General features: G+C 41.3%; 1 protein-coding gene across 1 annotated transcript in view; it reads left to right on the top strand.

The window, feature by feature from the left end:
* The first annotated feature begins 6 nt into the window (after window positions 1-6).
* The window catches only part of LOC102257942 (zinc finger protein 420-like), an 11,106-nt gene continuing 6,973 nt past the window's right edge, over window positions 7-4,139 (top strand). The window contains exon 1 of the mRNA XM_014543984.1: window positions 7-109. The gene's annotated coding sequence lies outside the window, so the exon portion shown is untranslated. The remainder of the gene's footprint in view (window positions 110-4,139) is intronic.

The raw sequence follows: 4,139 nt of genomic DNA, 5'->3' as shown, positions 1-4,139 counted from the left end.
ACGTGACCCCGGCGCGCCGGTCTCCAGGAACCACTAGACGGCACCGCGGACCAACCAGGCTCTGCCGGGACCTTCGAGCCAAGTCTCATTAACCTTTTATTTCACAAACGTAAGTGGCATCCATTTATTTTGAAATATTTGTTGATCTCACCACATTTAAGATGTTTTATTGCAAGGAAGAATGGTTACAGGAAATACAGTGTAGACATGTGAATTGCTTGTAGCCATGGAATACTGTGTGTACCCTCTTTAGTGTAAAAGATTGTTTCTCGAGATACAAATACGTAGGTATGTACATAAGCTTTTTCTTTAAAAAAAAATAATTTAGTGGTTTCTTGGAGGAACGAGGAAAGATTTTCACTTTCATATTTTGAACTTTGCAACTTTGTTTTTTCTCTTTATACTTCTCCGAATTTAAAAAGCAACAACGATCTTATACTTGTGTTCAAAACTGGCAGCTAGGTGCTCTGATAGTTGTGTGTGTGTGTGTGTGTGTTGTGTGTGTGTGTGTGTGTGTGTGTGTGTGGTTTTTTAAAGTGTCCTTGACTGTCTTCTAATGCAGTGGTTCTTAACTCTGGCTAAACTTATTAGAGTCACCTGGGGGTATTTAAAGTCCTGATGCCCAGAACGATGAAGTAAAAATCTTGAAGGGGAGAAGGATACATTTTTTCTAACTTCCAGGTGATTCCAGTGTGACCTCAGGTTGAAAACCACAGTCTGTTTAATATCCTGATATATTGATCTCAGATCCTTGAGTTGCCAATGGGGTTTTGGGCTGCTGAAACCCAGAAGCCTTTTCCATTTATCCCCAAATGCCATGCAAATGACTTTTTTTTTTCTCTGAGCCAAAACATGTAAAAGATTGAGAAGCCCAGAATAATGGGTTTGCTTACAATGCCATTTTCTTCAGATTTTTATTATGTTTAGTATAGCTTTAGGGTAATAGTTGTATTTTAAGGGATAATTTCCAGTTTGCCCGTTTGTTTCATGGATTCGAGCACAAATTAAACATCTAGTTTTGAAGAATTGCTTTACCGAAGTGATAATAAAATATATTTGGATTTATTATAATTTACATGATCTGTTAGCAATCCCAAATTATTTTATTGACACATGGAATATGTTAGTAGTCCTCAATTGGTGTCACTGAAGGACTAAGTAAGGTTTGCTATTTCTAATGAAAAGTTCTTTTTTGCTTTGGCATATGCTGGAAGCTGGTCCATCCTTGCTACTTGACACAGTCGCTGCAGGGAAGAAACATCTGCACAGCATATGTTTCAAGGGACCTGGCATACTGTTCTTAATATGTTTGCTCCCCTTCTTAGCACTATGTGTTCTAACCAGGCCCACGTCCCCAAGAAAGGTTGTTTCCCCAGGTGGGGATGTTTCCCTGGAGTTAGGGATTAACAGGACTAAGGAAGGGAATAAATCAGTAAAACCCCTTAACTTAGTGCCAGGCGGGTAGTTAATCACCTTAACTACAAACAATCAACATTTAAGCTACATAATCTTTACTTAGGCCATTCTCCTTCAGTTACTGCCTTGTAGCTTAACAGAACTGTAGAGTAGTGACCTTGGAATGGAGATAACAAACTAGCCCTAACCTTTGGAATAGAATGGATAGGATTAAAATCAACAGAGCTAGATAGAGGTAAGATTTTTAGCAAAGGTCAGATAAGAAACTATAAACATAAAACAAGGAACTGTAGAAGGTCAAGAGAGGACCCAAAACATACCATGATATAGAGGCATGCTTATAGAATCGAGTAGTATAAAATACATCTGTAACAGGACAATAGAGAGAACCTGGCTATGCTGATCATCTGAACGCTGCCTCCGAGTCCATCATTCTTCGCCGACTCCGTCCACACCTTTGGGAACCCCTGGACCACTGGGGCTGGACCCCGGCAGGCATAAGCTGAGCATTAAGATAAGACACATCTTAGATCCACTGACCTTAAATCTGATTTTGAATAAACTGAGGACCTCAGTTAGATATACATGAATATATACATACAGAATGAGAGAGAAGTGGGAATTTTTTTTTAAAATCTCCACCGAAAGTAATAATGTGATTAGTCATGTAAAATATAAAACACTTTGAAAGCTGAATTGGCAGGCTGAAAAAAACTACCTTTCTCCACTTCTGAGACTCAGGTCTACAAACACATGCACACACCCATGCAGTGTAGGCATGCTCATGAATTAAAAGCAGGAGCCCATAAAGTCCATTTGAAAGTCATTACAGCTCAGAATAAAATTTATGATTCATACTGTCATTTTACTTTTCTCCTCCCCTCTCCCCCCCCCCCCCCTTCCCTTTTTTTTTTTTTTTTTTCATTAGAACAGTTCCAGCTAGTGTAGGCTCCCACGAAAGTGTACCTGAGGCCATTTGGAGGCACTTTCTTCCTAACTTTCATTCTTTCCTTCCCTACTAGTGACACCTAGTGGTAGTGGCTGGCATGAGTTTTGTTACCTACTACAGAAAACTGGCTTTTCTTCTGTGATCTGGCCCCTCAATATCTTTGCAGATAGTTTCACTTGTCCCTTCTCACCTTTGAGCCCCGTTCCTCTGCTCTGAGCATGAGGCTGTTTCTAGGTAGGGTTTTCCAGGACTAAGTCTTTCCTCTCAGAAAGGTTCAAAAACTGCCTTCAGTCCTAGCCAGTCTGTCTTGTGAGGAAGTTTGAAGAATATCCATCAATCTGGATTTCCTATTCCTTCAAACCAGAAAAAGATGATAACATGGCCCTTATTAGTCCATGGGGATTCAGATTATGAGAAAGTGAGGGTGGCTCTAAATGCCACCTATCTGCTTATGACTTGTAGATGGAAGTCTGCACAATATTCATACCTGCCTGATACTCCAACCTGAATATTGTGGCAGAAAGAGTGGTGCTCACCAAACATCCCATCTACTACCCCATGTTTCCCAACCCCATTTACAGGTGATTGAGACTTGGTGGCTAGTTTTGGCCAATGGACTGTGAGTGAAAGTGCAGTGTCTGCAGTGTCGCTCCTAGACTTAAGCATAGCAGAACTGATATGAGACTTCTCCACTCACCTCTTCTTTCTGTCACAACAATTGACATTCTAGACCAGCACTAGACCAGTTTTTTTCAGTCGGATCTCACGGACCACCGGTTGGCGACTGCTGTTCTAGAGGGTAGAGCCTCCACCAGCCTGAGTCCCTGAGTGACTATGTGGAAAAGAGACTACCCACTTCCTCCCCCGACTCACCAACTTCTACCAAGCTATAAATGACATGTAACTTAAGTGCAAAATAAACATTTATGGTGTTAAGCCACTGAAATTTTAAGATTTCAGTTTATTATTGCAACATAGCATATTTAATCTATCTCATACATAACTGTCTCAAATTTTATGTGTTCAGAATTGAAGTAATTTCCTCCCATAAACATACCTATACTCCCTTTGTCCCTGCCATCTCCATAAGTGACAACATTGTCCATCTTTGTTGGTTTTGTTTTTAACTGTTCCCTTTTAACCCTAATAGGGGATAGAGTCCTGGAGTGTTAGTCCAATTGAAATTCCTTTACATGAGACCACAGGGTAAGGGATGTGGGTTCCTGTCTAATACTCCACAGAGCCTGGTGTTTCTGGGCTGGGTGTGCTGCATTGAGGGAGAGTCTATAGAGTGCCAAAGTCTCCACATCTGCTGCGAGGGGCATTTTAAGTCTTGAACACAGAGGCTGATTTCAGCTCCTCTTGTTATGGAATGAATTAGTTTTATGCAACTTGCTTGCAGAGGTGATTCTCCAGTATTCCTCACCTTTGTGCCACCTGGGGTATCACCTGTGCACATTTTTGACTCTGCTGTTGCTATTGCTCCATCTGGTTTCCTCTGGTCATAGGGAGCAAGAATACCTCTGCCACATGCTTTTACAGACAGTGCTTTTCTTCTTCTTTTTAAAAAATATTGTTGAAAGTATTACATAGATCATTCTTTTTCCCCCATTAACCTCTTCCAGCCAGCTTCTGTCCCCACCCCACCCCATTAGGCCCTCACCACACCATTGCCTGTGTCCACAGGTTATGCATACAAGTTCATTGGTTGGTCTCTTCCCATCTGCCCTTCCCTGCCTTCCCTCTGAGGTTCAACAGTCTGTTCATGCTTCTA

Source organism: Myotis brandtii, unplaced genomic scaffold (assembly GCF_000412655.1).
Source record: "Myotis brandtii unplaced genomic scaffold, ASM41265v1 scaffold344, whole genome shotgun sequence".
Taxonomy (NCBI): Eukaryota; Metazoa; Chordata; class Mammalia; order Chiroptera; family Vespertilionidae; genus Myotis; species Myotis brandtii.
The sequence above is the reverse complement of the archived record's forward strand: the minus strand, read 5'-3'. Positions and strand labels throughout refer to the sequence as shown.